The 19,218-nt window shown below is 38.0% G+C and overlaps 1 protein-coding gene and 2 non-coding genes across 3 annotated transcripts in view; 1 reads left to right on the top strand and 2 right to left on the bottom strand.

The window, feature by feature from the left end:
- Positions 1-19,218, top strand: part of LOC125235409 (apoptosis-stimulating of p53 protein 2) — a 629,684-nt gene that overhangs the window by 32,241 nt on the left and 578,225 nt on the right. The window lies entirely within an intron of this gene.
- Trnan-auu lies at positions 1,592-1,664 on the bottom strand. Its single transcript has one exon. It is a non-coding gene; the product is annotated as a tRNA-Asn (tRNA).
- Trnan-auu lies at positions 1,842-1,914 on the bottom strand. The gene has a single exon. It is a non-coding gene; the product is annotated as a tRNA-Asn (tRNA).

Here is a 19,218-nt window from a genome sequence, read left to right as displayed (position 1 = left end):
TACAATGTTTGCCTGTATAATAAAAATAAAATAAAGAAAATAATGATAAGAAAATAATAATAAAAGGAACTTATGGTGCGACTCTGTCCGCCTGTCTGTCAGCCTGGTGTTCCTCTGTTTTTAGGATTTATTTTAACCTTTATTTTAAGATAGAAGAGATTATCGAATTTCAAAACATCCCGCTTGACGAGCTGTTTAATATCCCAGAGGAAATGAGGAGGTCATTACCTAGGTACTGCAAAAGTGCATGGCGAATTGATCAATTAATTAATATTTAACATAATTTCTCCATTCATTTTGCAGCTTACTGTACAATCTTTAATGGTTGGCAACATAGTAGGCAACACATAATTGGCTCCCCTGATGTTGCTTATGTCCATGGGCGGCGATGACTGCTTCCCATCAGGCCGCTCGTCTGCTCGCTTGCTGCCTGTATCATTAAAAAAAACAATCGCTCTCTAGAGTATATTTCATTGTGCACACCAAGTTGAAGTTGGCAAAAGTCCCTGTCCTGTACTTGGTAAGAATTCAGAATAAAAGTTACCGTTTTTGACTTCCGCGCGTTCATAATCTATGAATCTGAATGAATAAATGAACCCTATCTGTGGTTTTCTGAGTGTTTTTATATGTACATTAAAATTGTACATACTTATTGTGACACTGTGAAAAATAAATGTGATTTCCGTCGATCATTATCTTCATTGTCACTACCGGCTTTACAAAGGCTTTAAAATGCGCTGATACTAAATTTATTTGATAATATAGTCACATTTTGAATATCCAGTGAATGGAAAGCTACTTTCGTGTTACGCGCAGCGTAGGCTAACAATAACCTCCTACGAAAATCCATGGTAACGTGGGCGCGTCGTTTATGTCTGTACCATGTGATAACTCTATGCTAGTGACTCAGTAAATTGTGGAACACGTTTACAAATAGATATTGTTTCCTTTAACGAGCTGATGGATTTATTGATACCTATGCACAATGCAAAACATTCATATATAACAAATATATATTTACTACGACATACCGCCAGCACGGGAAGCATGGTTGCGCGATAGACGATAAAATATCAGGCCGTCCCTATCGCACTATTAGTATATAAGTGACCATGCTTCCCGTGCAGCCGGCGTATCATGCTGCCAATTTTATCACTTATCCACGTGGATAAAGCATCCGTCATGCTTTAGCAAGTATGTCAGTGTGAGAGTGACAGTTGTCTTATCCACATGGACAAGTGATAAAATTGGAAGCATGATACGCCGGCTGGACTATGTACATACTTATATCAAAAATCTTCAGGGGACCGATTTTTAAATCTCGAACGCATGAATTCGCCGTTCGAAAGTCTGTGAAAAACGACGTAATGCTGCGGGGCCCCAGCTTCCAATTCATTGAGTGTTTATTTGAACTAAAGCTGCAAATTAAAGGATTTATTTATGCATATATCGGGAAAGTAACGCTTATTTAGAGATAGATTATCACTTGAACTTGCGTCGTGAATAAATGGTACATTTTAACTTCTGATTAGCAGAAACGTCTGCAATCGATGCCACTAGGCTTAGAATAAATTTAAAAGTGGAAAATGTCTGCCTTGGGTGAGACTTGAACTCACGGCCTCTGGATCAATATTCCAGCGCTCTGCCAACTGAGCCACCAAGACTTCAACCAAGCCAGCGAAATTTTCCACTACTAAGGTCAATGGGACCCGTAGCGACATCTACCGTAAGAATGTTAAACTTCTTAAACGGCAACCGGAGTTCCAAGTCATATTGGAAATTCACCAGTTACGATGCGCTAACCATGCTAAATTTTAACTTCTTTAAAAGTGGAAAATGTCTGCCTTGGGTGAGACTTGAACTCACGGCCTCTGGATCAATATTCCAGCGCTCTGCCAACTGAGCCACCAAGACTTCAACCAAGCCAGCGAAATTTTCCACTACTAAGGTCAATGGGACCCGTAGCGACATCAAGTCAACCCAAGTTCAAGTCTCACCCAAGGCAGACATTTTCCACTTTTAAATTTATTCTAAATGGTACATGTCATAAAATCGTGACTTATGTTACTCTTGCCGCGGATTGACCCAGTATCAGATAACAATTGATATAAACATAAAAAAGGATAATAAAGGATATATCAAAAAGGTAATCACGGTCTACATCCCGGTCAATATAAGTCTAATGAAAATAACCGTGAATCATTCAAAACTCTTATTGATATAAACATAGTTTAATAGGCTCCAGAATTGAGAACAAATTGGCCACATTTCATTGTCGTTTCTCCCTGAAGTTGCTTAAGGACAAAGACGTCCAAAACCGTATAAATTAGTTGCCTAGCCAAAGTAGCCAATAACTTACACTCGCTGCATCATTATCCGCCTCTAGACAGTCAATTATTTCCGTTCAAATTGGCCGGTGGGTGGTTAGAGATGCGTTTACAATCTTAAAGCTCGGCCACACATGCGCGTTTTGAGAGCGTAGGCGGAGCGTTAGTGGAGTGTCAGCGGAGCGCAATGATAGCGGTGCGCCGGACGAACGCTGGCGTTGCGCTCAGCGGACGCCGGCGGGAACTAACGAGCGCGGATTGCGAGCGGAACGCCATGCAGCGTTCGTCCGGCGCACCGCTATCATTGCGCTCCGCTAACGCCGCATAAAACGCTTTAAGTGTGGTGGAGGCTTTAGGGCCGATGGCTTGCCCATAGATAACAGGGAGTCATTCTGAAATGTGCGTTTAGAAAAATTATATAGACAATGTATTGGGTTGGGTTAAGTTGCCAATCTGATCAAGGTAAGTTGACGACGTTTTGATATCAAAAATTGCACAAGGGTTATTTTAAAATATTTATTTATGATGTGCAAAATTTTTAAGTAAGTAAGTAAGTAAGTAAGTAAGTTGCTTGAAAATCAATAACACTGACAAGAACAATAACAAGAGTAGGTCCTTAAACTAGGTTAGCTCACGCTCTGTGGAGAATGACCACAATTGGGCTTACGGTGTTCCCCCCCATGAACAGTCAAGCTGTATGCCCGGAGTGGTTTAGTGGGTATTCTCCTCCCGCGCTCCTCACTCGGAAGAGCAGCAGGTTGATGGAGCGAGTCCCACATATCCCCTGTTTGTAAGACCTTGACCCCTTCGAAGGCTGGGGGAATGCGTAAACGCATTCCACTTCGAAAAAAAAAAAAAGGTTAGCTCACGCTAACTAAAAATAAAGTGAGACGGAACTGATCGATATGTCAATTTCTATAGAAATTGTTATGTGATCTCCGGGTTATTCTGTAACTCCCATAAAATTGATTCATCGGCCCATTTCATACAGTGTGAGTCATCCAAAATTGTATCACACAAAATTGCTGTTAAATCTCTGTTTCTGTGAATACAACCATAGGATTAGATGCTCATGCAATATTGATCAATAGGTGTTGTGGCATTCTATTCATGGGCACGCACGGGGCTTGCATGTATTTACTTCTGAACCATAGATTCTATACAATATAATGTATAATACATATGTATATCTAGTGAATATATGTGGAGTCAACAAAGTTGTATGGTAATTTTGTTATGCACTCAACCGAGTTATTTTGCTGACAGAAACGCTAAAGTGCACGCCCTGCGTTGCACTTTCATTTTAAATTTTACTTTGATGCGACATGGAACTGGTGAACAATATAGTTAATAATAGTAACAATAGAGAAATGCCTAATATGAGAATTTAATTTTGCTGGAACCGACAAGAAAACTTGACAACGATGAAAAAATTAATTGTTTTTATTTCATCGCTTCCTAAAAGGGTTTTTTCTTCCTTGCTAGGAGAGAGCAAAGTGACTTATGAAAATTATTTCCACCTTCGGCGTTAATACACTTGATTCAATTATAGAATCCTTACAATTATTGTCAATCTACTATTGTTGAAATACTTCATCTCACAAGACCACGCTATCTTAGATAGAGTCTCTTCGGAAAAAGAAGTAAAATTTATGAGACCCAATCCCAGTATGTCTAAGTATGTATATTCTATGAATTTCTTTCTGCATAGACTCTATATTATGGAGAATCTTGTATATCTATAGTAGTTACTTAGGTATCCTAAGATGTAAATAAATTAATTTACTTTGCTGACCTTCTTGCATTGTAACCTAGTGCATAATAGCAGATATCAACAATTTAATATTAAACCGTCCAAATCGCGTGACTAACGATATATTGTATGTCAAAGAACCTTAGAACATTATGCAGCTATGGGAAACTAGTGTCTAGAGGCCATATATCAAGTACGCCGTAAACAATGCCGTCGGCGTGTAGTGAAATCGACTTTCAAATCTGCCTATAATTGGTATATCCTAAAATGGGATAGCTGGCTCGCTTACTTAATTGTGGTCATATGGATGTGGTAAAGATGGCGAATTGCGGACATTACTAGGCAGTGTAAGGCCTATGAGCACGCTCATATTGGGCGTGAAGCGGGGCGGCGTGCGGCGTGCATATCAAAACAACTGAAGCTCACACACGTGTCCTGAGTCGACGCCATAGGGTGGACGCCCGCTCGCCCGCCTCGCTGCACGCGGCGATGCACACCTAATACACAGTATAATAAAGAGTACTATTGTATATGAGATGGCACTCGGGCCTTAATTTTTCTAAAAACTAAACTATTTCATGTTCGAGGATAAGTAAAAGCTTTTAAATCAGAGTTCCTCTTCTCTAATCTCCTAAAGCCATCAGGCTGTCGCTGTGCCTAAATCCCTATCGCATACAAGTCATTCGCAGCTCGGTCATATATCGGGATTTATGCAAGCGGTTAGCATTGCAAATGGATTCAGATTGTTGATCGCGACAGATGTTGATTCCAGAGCTTTGAATGGATAATCACTGTGTCATATCGTATCAAGCGCATGTTGGCTTATTGGTCGTATGTTTCTGCCTGGAAAAAGTAATGATATCTTTAATGCAATACTAATGGAAAAGAAAATGAGCAGACAAAAAAATCCCTAAGCAGTTAAATAACTATGTTAGTGGATAGGTAAATTACTAAGGCACTACATGCCCAATCCTTAGTACTGTCCCACCCTCACGTAGTTTAATATTATTCTATTAGTAACTTGAATACATAACCTATCCTGATTGGTGAATCTAAAGTTATGTTGGATATTTATGGCAGATTTTTGCTCAATAAAATCTTCACTATTTACTACATAAATAATTATGCATTTAAATTCTACGACTAGAGTTGATGCGACTAGAATCTCAATTTTAATATTTCGTTAATGTATTTCAAAAACAACATTTCAGTATTCAATCCAGTTTGACGTAATAATTTCCTCTAGTATTCGTAATTCACAAATTCCCTATTCGAAAAGCAACCAAAGGAAGAGCCTTTTACTCGTATTAATTAAATGTACACAAAACTACTATGACTTGCGTAAAAGCTACTCCCCTAATGAGTCGGCAAACGTTGTTTTATATACCCCGTTGTTCAATGGCTTTCAGACCTCCAAGATTACGCAGGTGACCTTTTCTTCCATTTGAACGCGAACACGATAAGCCTATTCAATCTTATAAATGCTAAGTGGTGCTTTCTAATGCTGAAATTGGATAATAATGGAGATACCATTTTCAACGTAATATTACGCATATTTTTTAGTAAAAAAGTGAATTTCGGAAGTAGATTGAGGGTCATTTCTAGCTAAGATTAAATCCTAATTGAACACAAAAAAAATTAACACAAGAAAGGAACTACATTAACTGGGTTTTTGAGTAATTTTCATATTACGAGTTACGACCAAGGTGCCGTTTTGGTTTTTTTTTAAAGAATGTTACTTTTAACGCTGACATATCCGATCAATATCCGCAATATCGCAAAGCCTGACCAGAAATATACAGAGTGTAACAAAAATGGTGGTGTTCCGTTTAGGGCGTACTCAGTATCGTATTCTTATCAGGAAAAAGTAGAAGAAAATTTTTTTTTTCGCTTAAAAAATTTTAACTTTTGTATGAGCCGGGCCGCGCGAATCGGTCGAATCTCCATACAAAGATAAAAAAATTTTTTGCAAAAAAAAAATTTTATTCTACTTTTTCCTGATGAGAATACGATACTGAATACGCCCTTAAACGGATCACCACCATTTTTGTTACACCCTGTATGACTACGCGCCATGTATTCATTAGAATTATTTTCTTCATACTAAACAAACTGTCACCGCATACACCAGAATAACAGCGCCCTCTAGACAATAGTCTATTTGTATCATTTACCTAACCAGGGAAGCAATTTTTGAGTCTCACGCGTTCGAATTCAGAAAATTGTCACTGAAAATAATAAGCAAGTCACCGTTTTCAACCGGTATTTTAGTGACAAAATCCCGTATGCGAGATTCAAAAATCGCCCCCCAGGCCGGCATCAACACAAAAGGGAATGTCAGCCAAGGGTTGTTTTATATTTTTGGCAACTTTACAAACAACTTGAATATTATCAAATGAATCATAGAGTTGTATAATCTATATTTATAAACACCATCCATAATCTGTCAGTCGATTAAGCAAAGGTTAAAGAAATAACATCGCGCTATTATTTGAGCAAGTTTGACCCTGCTGAACCAAGTGCCCCGCATTTAATGTCTGCTCTAACCTTTATATTATCGTATCTACGTTTTATTCTCATTTAAATATGAACTTTACGTTAAAGTATTAAGATTGTTTTTCGTTTATGCGATTAAATGAGATAGTAGTTCTAGGTGATAACTTGTGGGTATAACACTCACTTTGCTCGTAGATTTGCACAGATATCCTCTTACTAGATAGAATGAAAAATAGAATGACTAGTAGTGGGGTCTGAAAAAAATACATAAATAAATACTTCTATGTAGAGATAAGTTGCATATTTACAACGTAAACGAATTGAAGACTCCATTGTACCGTGGCAATACTCCAGGATAACGCAAAGGAAGATGATTTTTTTTATAGTCCCCATTGCTGGGCAAAGGCCTCCCCCCTAGACGTCCAATCATCCCGATTAAAAATAAAAGCTGTACTTATGCGTCCAGTTGCCGAGTAATGAGTCAGTCGTCCCGCCATTTCTTTCCGGGGCGACCCCTCGGGCGTTTGCGTTCTGCAGGTGTAGCACACTATAGTTGGATAAACTTTATCGCATCGGTGCGTCCCTATCGCACTTACAATAGTGCGAAAGGGACGTCCTATCACGCGACCATGCTTGCCTGGTACCCTCTTCGTGGCTAATTTAGCCCACCGTTGTGGATGCCGTACAATTCGTACATGACCTGCCCAGTTCCATTTCAGCCTGGCAGTTTTGACCCCAACATGATAGTTCACGTATTTAAAAGTGTATGTAAATAGTTTAAAGCTTTTTAAACTACATAGGTATATGTGTGTAGATCAGGGGCCCATTTCTCGAAGCTTCAAGTTACAATTTACAAGTGGTAGTCAATGTTTAATATGACAAGTTGAAAAGAGACTTCCGCTTGTAACTTGTAACTTTCAGTTTTGAGAAATGGGCCACAGACAGGCAAGCTTGTTAAGACCAGATGTTTTATCATTTATCGCGCGACCATACTTGCCTGCCAGGTTATCGTAAACGAGTTACGAACTTACGGTACAGTCACAATACGGTCAAAACATAATGCGAGTTCTATAGAAAGTGATCTCTGCTTTGCACGGAACGGTATTCTCAATGATCCTATTGTTTCTCGGGTATGTTTCATTCTCACAGTAAATACAAATGTCATTAACAATTTGTCCGGATCCGAGAATAAGAGCGTTCGATCTTATCTGGACTCCGCTAAAATTATTTTTTTTAATTTCTTGTAACGAGCCACACACTCGATCGTACTTGGGGACGGGCCTTATGAATTTGCAAAAGGTACGACGAATAAATTAATTAAGGTTTTTTTTTACCTGACGCATGTAGGTACCTCTATGCAAATACAGGGTTATAAAGTCCAATTATTTTCGTACATCATGGTAGGTAATTTGTTTATTATATGGTATTTTTGCGTCTTGCTAGATTTAAAGTAGGATATTTCCGTAAATTATAAATTTCAATCTAGAAATTGATGTTTCTACCTACCTACTCTTCCATTACCTACTTAATTGCCATTTCTAATTATACTAATTAGTATGTATGCCTGGAGTTCAAAGGGTTACTTACCTTTTACTGTGTACCTATTTATATTATTACTAAGTAGCTTTTATTTATTGTACAATACTTTCAACTTCCCGTTCCCGTTGTCTGTCTATAATCAAGTCTTGCAAGTAAAATTTTACCCATTTCCCGGTTTCCGATTGCGCTGAAATTTTGCACACATATTACCTATGTAAATCACGTGACAATGTATCATGTCAAAATATCATGGTATATCAAGTATATCATTGGAACTCTGGAATGAAATGTCGTATCCCTACCTATTGAGTAAGAGGTTTTTAGAAACGTCTCGGCGAGCAGTAGATGACTGTTGAAAGAAAAGTACAGTCGGCGATAAAAGCTGGTGCCAAAAATGTTTTTTAGGGTTCCGTAGTCAACTAGGAACCCTTATAGTTTCGCCATGTCTGTCTGTCCGTCCGTCCGTCCGTCCGTCCGCGGATAATCTCAGTAACCGTTAGCACTAGACAGCTGAAATTTGGTACCAATATGTATATCAATCACGCCAACAAAGTGCAAAAATAAAAAATGGAAAAAAATGTTTTATTGGGGTACCCCCCCTACATGTAAAGTGGGGGCTGAATTTTTTTTAAATTCAAACCCCAACGTGTGATATATTGTTGGATAGGTATTTAAAAATGAATAAGGGTTTACTAAGATCGTTTTTTGATAATATTAATATTTTCGGAAATAATCGCTCCTAAAGGAAAAAAAGTGCGTCCCCCCCCTAACTTTTGAACCATATGTTTAAAAAATATGAAAAAAATCACAAAAGTAGAACTTTATAAAGACTTTCTAGGAAAATTGTTTTGAACTTGATAGGTTCAGTAGTTTTTGAGAAAAATACGGAAAACTACGGAACCCTACACTGAGCGTGGCCCGACACGCTCTTGGCCGGTTTTTTTTATCTTCTTAAAGTTTACGTCAAAATATAGAAACAGACATGAGTTAATCGCGCAATGCTAAGGCTCTATTAGTATTCTAGGTATACCCTCATTAGCTGGCCATAACTCAGTACACATTGGTTTATGTTAATTTCGTGATTACGTTGCTTATTTATTTATGTGCCTATGTAAACATTGGGTGTACAATTACCTACTAAAAGCTTATAATGTCTTACTAATGTATAATGTGAAAGTTTCTCTGTGATGAAACTGGGAATAATGTGCTTGATAAGAATAAGTTTTGCAGGTCTTAGGGTGCCTTTCATCCGTTACCGAAACTAGCGTTTGCCAAATTTTAGTTTGAGAATTTCCATTAACTTCTACTGCGTTGCTTTGATGTGTCTGTTACCTATGGTTGATGCAACCGGCCCTTATACTTGGTTAAACTTTGTGCAGTTTCACAGTCTTCACTCAAACCAAAGAGGATCGAGTATTATAGAGAGTTACAGTCGAAGTAAAATGTGTAATCACAGTGCATAGACTACCATCTCGTGACACAGGCTTAAAACTTTTGAACCTCAGTTTTCACCATTTGGCCCATATTCTTAGCTTGATATGTGTTAAAATGTCAAATATTAATATTAGCGCCATCTAGCTGAGCGTACCCTAAAGGTGTAATGTCATCTAGGCCACCGTACCTTTTTCTGTATGGTACGTTTTTGTCTTAGACTTTATCTGTCTATACGGATTATATATGTGTTTGACTCAAACCAAGAGTAAAGCCACACATTCACGGTACGATCCATCGGCACGGCGATCGATCGTTTACGATATCGTATACGATCCCCACCACGCCCCCGCCAAAGTTACTCTCACGAGACGGAATAATGAAATCAGTCGGTAAGTCCTCCTTCATCATCCTCCTCCGGCATTTGCTACGGTTCATGGGAGCCTGGGGTCCGCTTTGACAACTAATCCCAAGATTTGGCGTAGGCACTAGTTTTAAGAAAGCGACCTACGATCGCACGGGATTTTGTTGCGATGTGCGATTATATCGTATGCGATCAAGTAAATCGTTTACGATGTTGACATACACTGTCGATCGGTCGTTTCGATTGATCTGTTGCGACGGATGGTATCGTACCGTGAATGGGGGGCTTAACCAAGCAGCGTATTAAGCTTATTAGTAAGCGATACAGTCCTTCTTGCCCGTGAAGATTATACGCCAGAGGGTTTCTTGTATGGCTTCGTTTCAATTCGACGCTGAAGGGGTCGTGTATCTATGCTATCTAATACCTACTCATGTCAAGGACTCGAGAACTGTGTCGAAAATTGAGGGAACTTCTTTGAACAAATACTCAAAAGATGAAAAGGTTATTTGAATATTTTATGAATATCAGGAATACGGATACGGTATACGTGCTGGGTACGGTAGGTACTAGTCAAATAAGTTTCTTATTCTGACTATTTCCTACTAGGGCATTTTCGCGAAAAAAGATTCAAATTAGGTAAATTTAATGTTATTCCTACTCAGAATCACAAGCCCTTTCGATCCTACTAGGTAAAAAAAGCGTCCCAAATTATTATTTTTTACTTCGTTGCCATTTTGCAAACATTTTGTACAGTGGTTACAAAGTGGAAAGTATGCAAAATACGATAATATTATATTTTGGGACCATTTTTTTGTCTCTTGTTTTTGTCCTAAATCGAAAGGGCTCGTGAAACATAAAATTTATCTACCTTAAAAAAAAATATTTTTTGAGATTGTTCTCGCGAAAATGCCCACTTTGGAGTTGATTAGGCATAGTTAGGTACGGACAACCAATTTGAATCATAGGACTCTACAACCCTGTTATTGACGCCGTGCATTTTTGGCCATAGAAGCCACGTTTGACGTTGACCGTGAAAAGGTTCTAACGTGGCCTTGATGGCAAATGACGTCACGATCCTAAGAAACCTAAGCTTCTAGAAATAAAATCACTTACTAGAAATAAAAATGTCAAATAAATTGCCTAAGGTTAAAAAGCCCCTTCAAAAATTAATCTTTAATCCTTACAAATCTCTTAATTCCAAGTTAAGGAAAACAATACATATACCAATTGAAGGTGCTGCCACGCTAAATTTTAACTCAGGCGAAGTTTCAAGCGGGAGACTTGAATATTGATTGCCTATTGAAATACTATGCCGAAGCTGAACTGTACACAGAACCTACGCAAGAAATATCTATAATAATACACATGGACATAGCGATGACACATCAAATGGTCAAAACAAAGGGGTACAAGAAATCACAAGAAGGATGCTATGCTATAACAAGTTGAACTTTCTTCTTAAACGCTGATCAAAATGAGGAGAAAGTGGAGAATGGTTAAGAACAGTTCATGGATCCTGTGACACATTGAACGTTATTTCTTGTAGTGGTGCCAAGCCAAGATATCGATAGTTTACTTTTTTAGAACTGTAATTTTTTAGAATTTTATTTTCACGACTATAATAATAGAATTTTCGCCTTTAAAAAATGAACGGCTTTGTGGATTTCCGTGGCGATAGGTGCGGTACAAGAATGACGGTTTCTCTCCCGAAAATCAAACATCCTTATTGCTCTAGCCTATTTGAGTGGTATATTTAACAAAGAAATGTGTGCCTCTGTGTTTTCGGTATCAGATCGTGCCCTTAACGATGACGCGCAGAATTACTTTAATAGCGTGCAAATAGAGTCAAAGTACACGTCTTCGTGAATGAAACGATCTAAATATGTCCCAGTGTTCATACGAGTCGTGAGTATAAGTATGCAAGGCAGTTTGACACGTACGGATGCGACGAATCAATTTGGTGGCACGCCCATAACAATCTGAACGGCAATAACGTGGTTGAATCGAAGGTTTTCAGACGATGGGATATGGTAACGTGGTTGGTAAGCACAGCTGAGGCAAACCTATGTTTCTTTTACTTCTTTAACAGCAGTTCTCGAAAAGTTTGTACAATAATTAAGGAAAAAGTTAGAAGAAGAATTGAGATTTTAGTAAGTTTTATTTCGTCATTAAGGTTCTCTAGTATTCTGTATTTTCTTAATTATAACAATTATCCTGTAGATATATTACGAAATATTGGTAACAAAATAGGATCAATTAAAATTTGCTGATGATGCTATGTATAAAGCTGTCGGGAACTGATCTTAATGTCGTTTGATATTTGCTAGTCGCTTTTGGGTGAAGAAAAACATCTTAAGGAAACCGTACTAATTCTAATGGGCTAGTTACAGTAGTTACCCTTCGGGTTGGAAGGTCAGATGGCAGTCGCTTTCGTAAAACTAACCTACGCCAAATCTTGGGATAAGTTGTCAAAGCCGCGATCCAGTGAGCCGCGGCGAATGCCGGCATAAGGCAAGGAGGATGATGATGACCACTTTCATATAGATTGACTAGACAGAAATCTGAAATAATTGTGTATTTTATGAGTAAACGAATAGAGAGAGAGAGAGAGAGCGCTATAAAACTCACTATGTACTCATTAGAAACACGTGGCAGAATAATAAATGTGGCAACTACAATCTTCAAGTCTTTATTTCTGACGTTTCATCGCTCTAATACTTGTACGATATTTCATTTTCCGGAACTATTATATCGCGATTGACTCGGATTGAAATTTATTAACTTTATTAACTAAATTATTATATATTATGAGTTGTGAAACTGTATTTCAGTAGGCTGTGAGAATGCTGCACGTAATAAACATCGAGAAATGACAGGGTCGGTCACGTAGTGGTCAGCAGGACAAATTGACCCTGTGCCTTCATATGTATACCTACTTTCAGTACCTCCCACACTTCGTGATAGATTGTCTTCAGACTTCGCAGTATACGAGCGAATTTAAGCGAACATAAAGTTAGTTATTTAACGTACATACTTCTTGATGAAAATATTGTTTTATTCGTTTAGACCCTAACATATTGAAAGGATAATAGCAAGTATAAGTAAGTAAATATTCTTTATTGCACCATTTTACATGTAAAAATATACAGAATGTCGAGTGAGAGTATAACTAGGTAACAACAGGCGGTCTTATCGCTAAAAAGCAATCTCTACCAGACAAGTAGGTATTATTGTAGGTATAAGTTGCAGGTCTATTTTTAGAGTTCCGTGCCAAAAAGTGTATAAAAAGGTAATCTTAGTCCGTTTACGCACTATCCGATCAGATATCGGATGTCGGAAGGATTTCAATGGAAAGATTCCAAGATGGCGCCTGTAATGTATGGGGATCGGATAATGTGAACTGGAAACGCACTTACAATGAGATTCTGTCCGTCTGTCTGTCTTACAACATTACTAAATATCACGAGAACTACTTATGATATAGTTATAGCTTTGAAAGGAACAGTTATGAACATCGTTAACCTCTACAAATTGATGGTTTTTTTTTCTAGCTTATCAAATTAGTTAACTAACATTTCTAACTGTCAATCGAAGTCGTAAAATGTCATTTTTGCGTCAACCGTTATTTCTAATTTTGAAATCAATATTTAGAAATTCTAAATCACAACAAGACGGAACAGACGCATTTTGCATGCGTTATATATCGGCACTGAACTAAAACGTGAAACCGTGCAGAAAATCACATGCGCAGCCAGATCAAATGTGAGCGCTACGGGCGTTTCCGGATCCGCTTCCTCTGATCCCGAACTTACTCTCAAAGGGTAAGGCTGGGGACTGGATGCACGCGACAAGCGGGTTGGCGATCACCGCTATCATCTCACACAGAGATATTTTATGACTTTTGATCCTGCTGCGCGAACCTACGCGTCCGGTTCTGAACGGTAAGATTGATTAAATAGAAATTGAGCCGATTTCTCGAAAGTCGGATCACTTTTTATATCAACCTTACGAACAAACTGTTAAGAATATTTTGTTGTGGACGACAGGCGCCGACTGCTAGCCGCACCGCGCGCATTTAGTCCGTAGCCTTAGGACTGAACTGAAGGTTCGATTTTGTGGCATATGTGGATAGTGAGGTGGTGTGGTTTACTCATCAGTTAATTCGAACTTCACAAATGTTGATACCAATTTAACGTTACCCGCCTACAGTATTCTCTGCTTTGGCCAAAGGTTGACTAGCAGAGAATGCCTCATGGCATTAAGTTCGCCTTTTGTACATTACGTTGTTCTTTCGTGCAATAAAGTTTAAGTAAATCAATAAATAAACTTTTCATTGGGCATTTTTATATTTCTTAACTATACTCGATACAAGTCAAAATTCGTAATGTTCGTGTACGATCTAATAAACAATTGACATTCTATTTTATCTAGTCTCCTCCCTGTGTCTTCTGGGAAATTCAGTTTTATGTTTGTTTAATAACTATTATAAGTACCTATGTAACGATACACGAGGCATTTATGTAGGTACCTATTAGTTCGGCCTAGTCATGTACTAATAACAAGTCACAGAAACAAATAGTTGAAAACTTTAAATTAAAACCTAAAATTATTCTAACTAGACCTGAAACTTTTCGACAAACTCAAATTAAACTTCGAATTGCAATTTAGTCACCTCAAATTTTAATTGGCAAACTTTGACGGTGTGAAATCTTACAATATACAATTATACGTCATGACTTGTACGTTTTAATCCAAATCTCAAGATTCAAAGTTTATCTAGTGAAGTTGTTAAACTTGTTATAACTGGCTCAAATTCAATGCTTATCGCTCAATTCTGGAGTTAGTTTTGAGCTGTAGATAGTCGGTGTATTCCAAGGAGAATTGGAGGGGACGGTGTCTCGAATATGATTTAACTTAAGTCACCTAGATAAGTAGCAGCAAAGACTTATATAACTTCGTATAGACAGATAAAGTCTAAGAAAAAAACGTACCCCAAAACCATACAGAAAAAGGTGCGGTGAGCTAGATGGCGATACACCTTTGGGGTACGCTCGGCTAGATGGCGCTAATATTAATATTTGACATTTTAAAACATATTAAGCTAAGAATATGGGTCAAATTGTCAAAACTGAGGTTCAAAAGTTTTAAGCCTGTGTCGAGAGATGGCAGTCTATGCACTGTGATTACACATTTTACTTTGACAGTAACGCTCTTTAATACTCGATCCTCTTTGGTAGCAGTTACTTACCTAAGTGGCACTTAACGATATCATAGTTGCTTTCAAAATGTCCCGCCTTAAATTGTAAGAACCTCAGACCGCCTCAGAAAGACTCTTTATTAAGATATGTTTAAAAAGAATTGTTAACAATACACACAGCAGCAAGAATAAAACAAGATGCATAGTGCTACCCTCATTATGTTGTTTTTTATAATTGTACGGAATAAAATTATTAGATCAGATCAAATGGCTGCTGCTAATATCTCAGTAACTATGTCTGAAGATATAATAATTATTAAGAGGTATGGAATACCTCTCCGTTAAAAGTGCAACGTTTCAGAGCAAACTAGGTAATGGTTTTGAAAATGAGATCTTTTGTTTGTATTTTGCATGGAGAAATTGGAGAACCGAGCTTACTGCAGTCTCTCAAGGGATTGTTTGTTGAACTCGTTTTCTTTTAGACCTTGTCATGCCCTGTCACACTAAGGGCCACTTGCACCAAACGAGCCTTAAAGTTACAGGTACGGGAACATTAAAATTTAAAGAAAAAGAATGCAGTGTTATTCCTTTATCTAGTAGGTAAGTGATCTGTGTGGTGATCAAAATGTAGTGATATTAATTTTAAACGACTGCTACCGTTTCGGTCACCGTGTTTATCGCCGGCTATTAATTAAGCTTGGCCGCTTTGGGTTTGTGTGGTCTGTTTTTAGGGTTCCGTAGTCAACTAGGAACCCTTATAGTTTCGCCATGTCTGTCTGTCCGTCCGTCCGTCCGTCCGTCCGTCCGTCCGTCCGTCCGTCCGTCCGTCCGTCCGCGGATAATCTCAGTAACCGTTAGCACTAGAAAGCTGAAATTTGGTACCAATATGTATATCAATCACGCCGACAAAGTGCAAAAATAAAAAATTGAAAAAAATGTTTTATTAGGGTACCCTCCCCAACATGTAAAGTGGGGGCTGATTTTTTTTTAATTCCAACCCCAACGTGTGATATATTGTTAGATAGGTATTTAAAAATGAATAAGGGTTTACTAAGATCGTTTTTTGATAATATTAATATTTTCGGAAATAATCGCTTCTAAAGGAAAAAAAAGTGCGTCCCCCCCCCTCTAACTTTTGAACCATATGTTTAAAAAATATGAAAAAAATCACAAAAGTAGAACTTTATAAAGACTTTCTAGGAAAATTATTTTGAACTTGATAGGTTCAGTAGTTTTTGAGAAAAATACAGAAAACTACGGAACCCTACACTGAGCGTGGCCCGACACGCTCTTGGCCGGTTTTTTATACAATCAAGGCGCAAATGAGCTTCCAAATCTGACAGATACAGGCACAGAAAATTTCATTTGGCGTTATTTTATGACATTTAGATTTTCATTAGGTATTTATAAAGCTATGAAGCACTTATGTAATTACGAGACTGTAGGTATTTGCCTACTTTTATTCTTTACTTATAATTCAAAATCTAGTTAAAGTAATTAAACATTAATATGAATGTATTTACGCACAACAAACAGGATCAATATAGAGTATAGTTTGGGAAGGATTACTACATTTTTCTTTGACTAGCTTTATTAGCATTTTTTTTAATTCTCTACTACTACCGAAATACTTAGTGCATCAGCAAACTATAAACATAACTATTATGATGATCAGCCACGTTTCACCTTAATATCGGTCGCAAAATCAGTCGGTCTAAATTGCAGAGCATTAAAAATACACGACAACTACCTATCTGTTTTTTGAGAAATTCGACACTGACTGAAGGTCTGAAGCTTTCAATATCGGTTACACGAAGGCTCCATTGCTGTCAAAAAGCCTCAAGTAATTGCTCAGCGACGAGTAAAGACTTTCACGAGGATGCATGCCTTTCATATTGTCATGCCATCAAAGGTTAAATATGACAAATTCGCGCGTCATCCTTGATGACACGATCTATATCATGGCTGCGGTTTACAAGTCGGGTTGCCAGATGGTCGGGATGTGACGGGATTGTCCCGATTTTTGTCATGTCCTCCCGACTCGAAAAAAATAAAAAAATCCCAAGATTTTACTTTGCAAAACCATTAAACAAAAATCGAAACGTTGCTGCTTCGACGCTTGGAAATAGCAAAAATGTTTAATTAAAAGATACACTTAAGCTACGAACATTAAGTCAAATTATTGTATTAAAATTGGTGATCATGATCAATTTATCATATTTGATAATAAGGGATGAAAATACCATTTTTATCACGAGAACGCGTAGAAGTATCGGGGTTGGAAAAAAAATTCATTTGATTTTATTATGCACTAGCTTTTGCCCGCGGCTTTGCTCGCGTTAGAAAATACAAAAAGTAGTTTATGTCACTCTCCATCCCTTCAACTATCTCCACTTAAAAAATCACGTCAATTCGTCGCTCCGTTTTGCCGTGAAAGACGGACAAAAAAACTTACAGACACACACACTTTCCTATTTACAATATTAGTATGGATTTGCAAGTCCCAAAACGTTATTTGGTCCTGATTTTGCGGTCATATTATCTGGCAACCCTATTTACAAGTACGTGATATAAAACCCTTGTGCGGTACTGTTCGGTGCACACTACACAGGCTTTGTCCTCCACTCGTTTTGTCTCTGCTCACATCCTGAACGGACGCGAGTCGTCGACCTCTGATGAAAAGCCGATTTCTAACAGTTCTTTTGTGAGATGTGAACGTTCGCCGCGTTGCGTAGGTACGCCGACAATGGGGATCAGTGGAGCGTCCAAACATTGGGCTACCTCAGTTGCATGTATTTCGACCTACACAATATCGTCGTTCGAAAAATCTCGCATTGAACTGTGGAATGCGTATGTCGAAATTGAACTCGCTAGCGTTAGGTGTTTCTGTGTACGTCTTTCTTATTATGCTATGTTTTGGTCGTTTAGTAGAAATAGCTAACTTAAATAGTTTCCTTATAGCCTCTACCATGAACTACGATCATGAATTTTTGACTTTTTTCTAATATATCACTCGATTGCGTGAACGTCACAAAAAATGTAGGTATGTACCGGTTAATTAGTTTGTGCATATTATGCAACTCGACAACCATTGTTTGTGTCTATTTTGTGTGATGTTAGTATGGTAGTAGTAGTGTATGTATTTTTTGGTTCTAGTAAATAAGCGGTAGGGGACACTGTCTTCTCTATACGTAGTCCAATAGTACGGCTGCATTTTTGCCCAAAAAATGTGGATGATTCTAATATTTGCTTTATACCTACGCTATTAATCAAAGTATTCTAAAGCATCAAAATCTTATGGTAGGGGCTCTGTTTGAAACTTACTTGTGTAAACTATAGCCGAGTAAACAGCAGCACAAGTACGAAAAACCATTAAACAGCAAATAAGTTGTCAATATGTCAGCATTCGGCACTGCAGCGGACGAGCCAAGTTCGCCAGTCAATAAAGTTTTGTAAACAGCTCCATGTACCTACACTACAGTCCAGGTACTAAATATAGATGGACGGACAACTTGCCAAAAATATTTATCCACAGTCTTAACGTATAAGCAATAAAGTCGAGTATACTTATTTTTGGCACTTTGTTCGTATCTATATTTCATACCTTGAACCCTGACTGTACACTACACGTATTCGAATTCATACCTTATATGTGGCAAGATAAAGTACTCTTTTGTTAAATTGAGAGCTTTCTTGCTTTGTCACAAATGTCTAAGTTTGACCCGTAAAATTCAGGCAGCGACACTAAGTTTACACAATGACGTGAAACTTTAGTAGTTAATGTATTTTTTTTTATTTATAAAACTCTTGGCCACAGACTAGCCAAAGGCAAAGACGTGGCCTACGATTGAGTGAACTTGCCCAGAAGATGCCTGTTCACTCTTGATTTGAAGGTTGCCGGGTTATTACCGGGGGATTTATATACATTTATACAAATTCCAATTCAAACTTCGACTATGCGATATGGGTTAAATTGTGGCGTAGCGAGAGGCTGGCAACCTGTCACTGCAATGTCACAATTTGGATTTCTTTCAACCTCTTTTTGCCAAGAGTGGCACTGAAACTTAGTAGTTCATGTGCTCTGCCTACCCCATTATGGGATACCAGTGTG

This window comes from Leguminivora glycinivorella, chromosome 17 (assembly GCF_023078275.1).
Source record: "Leguminivora glycinivorella isolate SPB_JAAS2020 chromosome 17, LegGlyc_1.1, whole genome shotgun sequence".
Classification (NCBI taxonomy): domain Eukaryota; kingdom Metazoa; phylum Arthropoda; class Insecta; order Lepidoptera; family Tortricidae; genus Leguminivora; species Leguminivora glycinivorella.
Note: the sequence above shows the minus strand (reverse complement) of the source record. Positions and strands in the feature narration are given on the sequence as shown.